General features: G+C 42.4%; 1 long non-coding RNA gene across 1 annotated transcript in view; it reads left to right on the top strand.

Moving 5' to 3' along the window:
• The first annotated feature begins 3,118 nt into the window (after positions 1 to 3,118).
• Positions 3,119 to 9,894, top strand: part of LOC147010930 (uncharacterized) — a 31,485-nt gene continuing 24,709 nt past the window's right edge. The window contains exon 1 of the long non-coding RNA XR_015052203.1: positions 3,119 to 3,420. This is a non-coding gene — a long non-coding RNA (uncharacterized LOC147010930). The remainder of the gene's footprint in view (positions 3,421 to 9,894) is intronic.

The raw sequence follows: 9,894 nt of genomic DNA, 5'->3' as shown, positions 1-9,894 counted from the left end.
GGAGGTGAAAAACGATGCGAAAGGGGATAGAAAGGCGAAAAAAACAGGGCAGATCACAGCTCACCAAGACCATGCAGCCGCCATGACACTCCACTCGACTCACCAACAGCCAGCAGGGGGCGAGAGGGCGAGAGAGAGAGAGAGAGAGAGAGAGAGAGAGAGAGAGAGAGAGAGAGGGGGGGGGGAGAGAAAGACAGAGAGAGAGAAAGACAGAGAGAGAGAAAGACAGAGAGAGAGAAAGACAGAGAGAGAGAAAGACAGAGAGAGAGAAAGACAGAGAGAGAGAAAGACAGACAGAGAGAGAGAAAGACAGACAGAGAGAGAGAAAGAGAAAGAGAAAGAGAAAGAGAAAGAGAAAGAGAAAGAGAAAGAGAAAGAGAAAGAGAAAGAGAAAGAGAGAGAGAGAGAGAGAGAGAGAGAGAGAGAGAGAGAGAGAGAGAGAGAGAGAGAGAGAGAGAGAGAGAGAGAGAGAGAGGGGGGAGAGAAAGACAGAGAGAGAGAAAGACAGAGAGAGAGAAAGACAGAGAGAGAGAAAGACAGAGAGAGAGAAAGACAGAGAGAGACAAAGACAGAGAGAGACAAAGACAGAGAGAGAGAAAGACAGACAGAGAGAGAGAAAGACAGACAGAGAGAGAGAAAGAAAGAGAAAGAGAAAGAGAAAGAGAAAGAGAGAAAGAGAAAGAGAAAGAGAAAGAGAAAGAGAAAGAGAAAGAGAAAGAGAAAGAGAAAGAGAAAGAGAAAGAGAAAGAGAAAGAGAAAGAGAAAGAGAAAGAGAAAGAGAAAGAGAAAGAGAAAGAGAAAGAGAAAGAGAAAGAGAAAGAGAAAGAGAAAGAGAAAGAGAAAGAGAAAGAGAAAGAGAAAGAGAAAGAGAAAGAGAAAGAGAAAGAGAAAGAGAAAGAGAAAGAGAAAGAGAAAGAGAAAGAGAAAGAGAAAGAGAGAGAGAGAGAGAGAGAGAGAGAGAGAGAGAGAGAGTTTCATTGGGGAGGAATGTCAAAATCATATTTGTATTGAGAAATTTAAGAAACCTCCCACCACCTTAGGACACCTGATGATGCCCCCAAAAGGTTCCACGGGAAATTTGGTAGGGCGAGCCCCAAAACTCAGGGAGTAGTTCTGGGACGGACAGACAGACACTCCTGCTTTATGATGCAGTATAGATGTGTAAAGCTCTTTCTAACCACTCACTCACGTATATAAAAATGTTTAGTATTTAGAAAGTTTCAAATTGACATATTGATGTAACTCAAAGCCATGATTGCAGAAAAATTAATTTGCAAAACTGTATGTAAATGTCTGTAGTCTAAAATACCAGCAAATAAAAACTATATATCTGTGATCACAAAGTGATCGCCAATGGTAAGCCTCCCCGATTCAGGGGAGGCTTACCCTTTGGCGATCGTCCGCGAGTTACCCTTCTCCTAAAAGATGGCACACCACCACATGACAGATGGCCATATTTTCTTTGGACCACCATATGACCTAGACCATCAACATTCAGGGATAGAGTGTAAATTAAGAAAATGTGTCCCCTTCTACAATCTATCCCTAAAACTCAACATCATGAAAATCAGAGGAAAATTATTCAAGTTATGACCAAAAAAGTGTTTTTTGGTAATTAGGTCACAATCCCAAAAAAAGTATGTCAAGCACACGAATCAAATATCAGGTGCATAACATCAGTGCAGCTCCACCGTTATGATGCAAGAACATCTTGGAGTTCTGAGATTCCGTTATGATGTTATGATGGAGTTATGATGCCAAGCAGTCTGAGATTCCGCATGTGCAAGTTTGAGCGATGACAAAAGACGTGTTTTATTTTTCAGTACGCCGTTTGACCTTGACCTTTAACCTAGAGAGGCATGATGTAAATTAAGCATAAATGAGTCTTGCTTTATTTAGGCTATTGTGAGAGGGCAACTCCGTTCTGATCAGACAAACCTTTGTCGAATTTTGATGAAAAATGTTAAAATGTCTATAATTAGGTCATGACCTTAAAATTAGGTCAAGGTTAAAAAAAACTGTGTCAACCCCACCTACTATATATCCCCATTATTGATGCAAAATAGAATTCTGAAAATCCAGGCCAGCTCCAAGATACAGCTCAGAAATTGTGAGTCTTGGGAGTGCAGGAAGAATGATTATTTTTTCCTAAATGGTGGTTCAGTATTCCTCGGGGTCTAACAAATAAACAAACTCTGTGGTACCATTAAAAATTGGGGGCGTTGATTGCAGAAACAACACCCTACTTATAAATTATCTGGTGGAGTTCTGCTCAGCCTCCTGGAATGTCATCATCAAAAACAATGACAGCAACCTCTTCTTCTTTCGGCTGCTCCCGTGAGGGGTCGCCACAGCGGATCATCCGTTATGATCCGCATAATGATTTGGCACAGGTTTTACCCGGATGCCCTTCCTGACGCACCCCTGGTCGCATCTTACGACACAGGAATCTGGTACACCTATTCCAGCCGGGGTATACACCGGCCCAGTACACTGGTACTCACTTCGCCGACCTCGGAAGGATGACAGGCTGAGTCAACCTCCTGGTGTATTAATTCAGTGGCCCAACGGGGCTTGAACTCAGGACCTTTGGATCCCAAGCCGCTGCCCTAACCACTGCGCCAACACCAGGCTAAAGACAATGACAGCAACCCACAACTAATAAAGAGCTCATTCTGATCACTCATTGATTCACTCGAGTTATTTACCTGCTTGCAGAAGACAAGCACCGTCCACTTCATGGAAATATTAATATTAAATGCTTATATTGTATTATGTCTGTACTGTACGCAAGATGAACCCCCGTGATCCGTTTGGCGTCTCCAGGCACACCCAGACAGCGTGTGCATAACGACGTGACACGTGCGGCCTCTGGGAAAACAAGGACAAATGTGTCCAAGAGCCGCGTCATTCCACCAGTCAACAATAAGAAGAAGAAGAAGAACAAGAACAACAACAACAACAACGCGGAGCTCTCCAAGAGCCAGCGTTCGTATCGCAACGCGAGACGCGGCTAAAAAAGCGCGCGTGCGCGCTGAATCTCCATGGCTACACGCGTCACTTCAAGAAAACCCTCTTTTGTCACACCCTCAAGCAAACACGTCACCGTGTGAAGAAACACGAAAAAGTTGACGGAATTCGAAACCGTGTCCCATCTCTGACGAGAAAAGCAATTTGTATTGTCCATTTCACAATATAATTCGGTATTTAAAGCATGCCACTCACCAATCTCGTTACTTGCTGCTGTTGTAGTTTCGACGGAAGGTAGAAAGAAGCTCTCCCTCGAGTGGAGTCGATTAATTTCGAGACGATTTATCTGTGAAGCGAGGACTCGGCGGGACGAACGGACGCAGGTTGTGCAGAAGGGAGGACTGATCGCTCTGTGGTGTTTTCGAATCCGAACTCCGTTCACCGTCCAGGGTGAGTGAGAATACCGCACTCGATATTCTGTGTGGTGTGCAAATGTACAGGTGTTTACTTACTCACTGTGGAGTATAACTGTATAGCAACGTCGCCTACCTATGTCGATTTACTCGCTCTACAGGCGAAAACAACACCATTATTATTAATCGTTGCTAATAAATACTTTGTAACGCTATTGTTGGAATAATAATCAACAATAGACCTTTTCTATAGGCTTTATTCTCACAAAACTCATACGCATATCTACAACAACAGAGATATACATCGGGTAAGAATAACAAAATACAACAAGTCTGAAGACGATGATGATTCACGAGCGGTATTTGATGATGTTGATTGTTTCAGAAGTCAAGGATGAGACGATGTGATAATGTTTGACCAAGTTATAAAAATGATCAACTTGATGTGGTACAAGTGACAGGTTATTAGCTGCAAAATGTCGAAAACCCGGTTTCGTTCAACAACTTTAAAAATTTGACCTTTGCATAACCTTTAAAGGTCACAAAACAATGTTGTGGACATTAAAATAAGGAAACAGGATACGTGCTATAGCTTATTGGAGTTAGTTCGTCGAAGAAGGTCGAAAACCCGGTTCGATTCCCACAACTTTGAAAATTTCACCTTTGTGAACTTTAAAGGTCAAAGGTCAAGGATTATAACCTTTGGTGCAAAACTTCCTCTGGAACATTCCAGGAACAATATAACGACATATAGGCTATATGGCATTTCGCACTCCTCGGATTATCCATACTTTGATGAAATCAGCATAAAAACAAACTTGAAGGGGGCGCCACGGGCAAGGTGTTCAAGATAGAGGAAAATGGTTTCAAGACTTTAGGTGGGGAATGACCTCAACATTGTGCATAAAAAATATTGTCATCCTAGCTCTCAAAGTTTGGGTGGTCGTATGATTTTTTATGTCAAAATTCGAAATTTTCTAAGTTTGTGACCTTGTGACTTTGGCCTTGTGACCTTGACATTGGGACGAAAATGAAAAATCGAGCTCTGTGAGGCTATGCAGCTGCCACTGGGCTAACCAAATACCGAAACCCCTGCCAGATTTGACAAACCCCCTAGGAGAAGATGCAAATTGAAATCGGCTACCCCCTAAAAACACAATTCGCAATTTTCTAAGTTCGTGACCATGTGACCTTGACCTTGGGATGAAAATGAAAAATCGAGCTCCGTGGGGCTATGCAGATGCCATTGGGCTAACCAAATACCGAAACCGCTGTCAGATTCGACAAACCCCTCGGAGAAGATGCAAATTGAAATCGGCTACCCCCTAAAAACACGTTTTTTGGGCGTGGCTCCGCCCATAATAGGCGCACCATGCCCATTTTCAGGAAAACACAACTAGATCATGATATAAACCTCCCACCAAAATTTTATCAGGATCGGATCAAAACCCACAGAGCTATGCTCGGGACAGACAGACAGACAGACAGACAGACATACAACAATAACGAATATGGTGGTCACTTATTTTTTTTCGTGAAAATATTTTTTCGTGAACCAATTATTTTTTTCTGAAAATATTTTTTCGTGAACCAATAACTAGTATACATAATACTGAAGGCAAATACCACATACACATCACATAATAACAAAGTTAAACCCCATACTCTAATACCAATTACATTCCTCAGAGTACATTATTCCTAGTATAGTATGTAACATACCTACATTGTTACAGCATGACATTCCACGGAGTATGTGGTAAACATGTCAACACCAGCCATTGACCTTCATATACAGTGCTGTCACATCCACCCAACCACCATTGCCACTAATTACAGTACGACACTTCATTATCACAACAGGAGTAACTTCTGAAATCTACCTGTCCGGATTCTTGCCGACATCTTTGTTCCTTTCACATTTATTTCTAACTGGGTGCCCCACATACTTCACAAAGTAAATTGAAAGATTGTGAATTTGGTGGTAATTTATGAGATTGCACAACAGATGTTTTGTCAGGAAGGAAAATGGATGCGTTTTATGGTATCAGTGACATTCTGCAAGGAAATGTTCCTGGGAACTGTGCTTCAATTAATTTACGTAAACTATTTAAATGGTGGATTAAACTGTTTAGCCTTTAGCTTATACCTTCATCGATGACATTAAATTATATTGAACGGTCTGGGAAGAAAATGATTGAATGGAGTTGCAAAACGAATGAATATAGAACTCAGATGGTCCATCCGTTTACAAATTTTTATATTTAGTCAAGTGTGATGTGCATTGGATATAGAAATGTGAATGCTGAAACCTATAAGTCCAGGGATTGGAGAAGTCATGCTGAGGACCATGGAAGAAGAGAAAGACCTTGGTGTGTTTATATACAAGTTCCCCCCCCCCCCCTCTCTATGCTGGATAAAGGCTCAGGGAATAAGGTGGTGACAGAGGGTACAAAGGAAACAAACTGAAAGTGGGGCATTAGAAACAGTTGGGTACAACAAACAAGATAAGGTTAATTCCAAGAGAAGGTACAACAAACAAGACAGGAAAAGAGGGGAGAAAACACGAACCTGCAAATAAGAGAGTTGGGTTAAGTTTGGTTAATGGAGCGAGAAGATAGTGTTTGTAGGAAATAGGAATGGAGGGATGGGATGGGAGTGCACCGCCTGCTTTGAAGCTCTGGAGAGAAGAGTTGGATTAAACATTCTCATGAGGGTGGTTCCAAAAATGGGAGAAAAGAATGGATAGTAGGTCAGTCCGTATGGATTTTGGGAGTTTAACCAAAGGAGTGTTAATGGGAGAATTGTGTGTCCTGGAAAAGTTGGAAAGAGTCAAAGGGCTGAGAGAGGAGAGGAAAAAAAACTCCCAAAAACACCACAATCCCTCAGTGATGTGAGCAAACAGGTCTTGTACTTCGATCTCATTGCTGGGGATGCTAATGTTTTGAGCTTTAAAACCCACAGATTACAGGAGAGATACATGATGCCGATGCTCTGGTTCATAGGGAAGAGAAATACTCTACTGAGTTCCAGACAAAAGTCATGTAGGCTGTGCATAGTTGGGATGATGGATGATGCCCATTCATTGATTCTTCTGGAATGAATGAGTGAGACAGATTTTTATGGATTGAAGGACATGTTCCATTTATTCCAGATTAAATTCCAGATTCATGGAAAGTCATGCAGCTCTTTTCCGAATTAAGTTGGAATAAAGAAAGAAGGGGTGACTTCAATAAGCCGATGAAGTCAGACCGTTGGTGCTCAAGAATCGGTATGAAAGTGGCGTAAATAGATGGCTCACCTCGATGACTCGACAGTAGTGGTTGGTTGTATTGGCCGTGTTGAATACAACATACATCATTCTTCTGCTGTGTTATTTTGGTGATGTACTGTAGCTTGTCTCTCTCTCCCTCTCTCTGGCTTTCTTTGTTCCTTATGCATGGCCACAACTTTTACGTTCCAAACTCCAAACTCGGGGTACAAATACAACTTTGTGTTCGGGGTAACATAGGCTATGTGGCCGCAGCCTCATGCAGGTGTGTGGGGGCAAGGGAGGGCATAAATTCTCGATGTAATATGTACCGTGTAGTGCCACCTGGTGGTGGTGGCAGAGGGTATTACAATTTCCAAATTTACTTTGGCTACAAAATGTTACTTATTCACCTTTCTTTTCCCACATGATAAAAATGAAAAACACGGTCAGTCCGTCCGTGAAGCCGTGTAACTACAGGTCTATTAATTACATACTGTTTGAACGTCAATTTCACCCTGACTTCACGCATGTGCGTCTATTAATTCCGTACTATTGGAATGTAGTTTTCGACCCTTTAGACTGCTGAGACCCCTTCTACCGTTAAAAACCTTTTAGACCCATAAGATCCTGAGGAACCAAAAGACCCAGATGACCCAAAGATCCCTGAGGACCCAAAAGATCCATAATACCCCTTAAGATGCTTTTTACCTTTAATACCCCTTTAACACTTTAGACACCTTCAGATACTTTCACCCTTGAGACCTTTTATACCCTTTTGACCCCAAGAACCTTTAGACCTTTCACTGCTCAAGTCCCTTTTGACCCCTCAGACCTTAACACCATTCAGACAGATTAGGCAGCTTAGACCCTTGACCATTTTGACCTTTTTATCTCTTTCTCTTTCACTTTCTCTCTCTCTCTATACAGCTGTTGTTCGCTTTGGCACGCACGTGCAATCGCAGGGTGCTGTTGCTCAGTCTCTAGCGGTACATGTGGATCTTTTTGTTGCTTTCTCTTTTCTCCCTTCCCTTCTCTATTGTCCATTTGATGGTGCTTTTCTTGCTGGTGTTCTTGTCTTGTCTTGTCTTGTCTTGTTTATCTGAGTGAGAGAGGGAGAGACAGCGCGGTCGGATATTATTATTGAATATTAATCACCTTAAGTGGTTACCTCGCTTTTTTTTGAGGTTCTTCCTCTTGTTATTGTTTTTTCTCTCTCTTAGTTCTAATTAGAACCATATTACCTCTTTTTTTTTCTTTATATACTTCTTGTTTTTTTGAAACATGGTGAGTGCAAGTAAAAATCGATGCACCTTTAATAACCACTAGACGACCCGTGAACCCGTTGGGTTCCCGTTGGGTTCCCGTTGTGACAGCGGTTGATGAAAAAAATCATTTCAAGAGAAAAAAACAAGATAGCTCCAGTGAACTATACCGCTGAGGTTGTTTACATTGATCAAATTCTCCCGAAGAGTAATTCACTGAATCGGGAATTGATTTTTTAAATAATTTTTTTTGTTGCCCGATTTGAATGAAACTTGATACTGCAAACTGCAAGAGAATAGTGAGTAAGGTGGCCCTAAAATTTTGCGCTACCGTGTACCGTTTTGGCTGTATTTCGGGAACATACATACATACATACATACATACATACATACATACGTACGTACATACAAGATGAGAGTTTTAGTAATATATAGAATATATTTTATTTTGTCTGTTTGTGTACATGATATCTCAAAAAGTTGTGGATGGGTTTGGATGAAACTTGGTAGACGGGTTGGGTGTGTCACAAGGATGAATTGATTCCATTTTGGTGAAGATCCGAATCTGGATCTGGATACGAGAATTATATAATCTTCAAAGTGATTCTTCACCATTGAGAAATAGGGCCGAAAACGATATATAGGACGATATCTCAAAAATGTAATGGGCCTGATATGTTCTCGTTGATTAGGCATTACTGGGCGGAGGTATGCGCTCTACCAAGTGCCCTTCTAGTTCATTCCAATTCTTGCTTTTTCTTCTCTTTCATCTCTTTTACTCTTTATTCCTCTCTTTTGTTATCGATCTCTCTTGGGAAAAGTGAATTCTTGCAGAAATCTTTCTGCAAGACTCACTTGGCTGCACCTGGATGGGTTTGAGGGTTGTGGAGTAGCGGCTGAAACCCGAATCCTATCCAGGTTCCTCCTCATGACTCCATCTTTGCTCTTTACTCCTTCAGGTTCCTTCCTGGTCTTCTGTTTAATATCATTGTACAGGGTAAAATGTCGTGTCCTGTGCTTAATTCTTTCATTAATAATATGAAGTTTTGTGATAAGCTGGAATGCTGGAGCATGAGGAGGAGAGCATAATGCGCCTTATTAGGCGGACGCCAGAGCTTAGGGGGGGAGGGGGGCAGAAAGTACCCTATCAGGCGGGCACCAGAGCTTGGGGGTGGGGGAGGGGGGGCAGAAAGTACCTTATCAGGTGGACGCCAGAAAGTGGGGGGAGGGGGAGAGCAGAAAGTACCATGATTAGGCGGACGTCAGAGCTTGGGGGATAGAAAGTACATAATCAGGCAGACGCCAGAGCTTTGGGGTGGTGGCGGGGTGCAGAAAGTAGCTTATCAGGTGGACGCCAGAGAGTGTGTGAGGCAGAAAGTACCTTATTAAGCAGACGCCCGAAAAAGTCTGTCGACATTGCTGAACTAACAGTGAGTGTGAGAGGCTTCTCGAGTGCATCATGTTCTTTGACTGCCAATAATTTTGTCCTCACACGTTTTTCGGAGTTTCGAGGAGAAGGAGGAGATTGGGACCATACTCTGTGCAGAGCGTTGGTGCTGTTTAAGCAGTCTCCTTGGTTATTGGGCACAATCCTGGGCGGGTCGCCACTCCGACACAGTATACCAGCATGCTGGCACTCATTTTGCAATCTCGGAAGGATGACAGGCCGAGTTAACCCCACCTGATATTAATTCAACAGCTGAGCGGGATTTGAACTCAGGACCCTAGGATCCAAAGCCCACCACCCAAACCATTAAGCCAACACCAGGCTAATAACTAGCAGAGAGTGTGAGAGGCTTCTCGAGTGCATCATGTTCTCTAACTGTCAATCATTTTGTCCTCACGTTTTTTGGAGTCTCCAGGAAGGAAACCTTGAAATCTCTTCAAAAGGAATCCCTGATTCTAATTTGTCATGTATTTTGTCAATATTCACTGTGATAAGACACCGCACGAATCTTGGCAGTAAATGTCTCCACCTGTCAAGTCTACAGCTGCC

This window comes from Eptatretus burgeri, chromosome 16 (assembly GCF_056783735.1).
Source record: "Eptatretus burgeri isolate ZD-2024b chromosome 16, Ebu_testis_v1, whole genome shotgun sequence".
Taxonomy (NCBI): Eukaryota; Metazoa; Chordata; class Myxini; order Myxiniformes; family Myxinidae; genus Eptatretus; species Eptatretus burgeri.
Note: the sequence above shows the minus strand (reverse complement) of the source record. Positions and strands in the feature narration are given on the sequence as shown.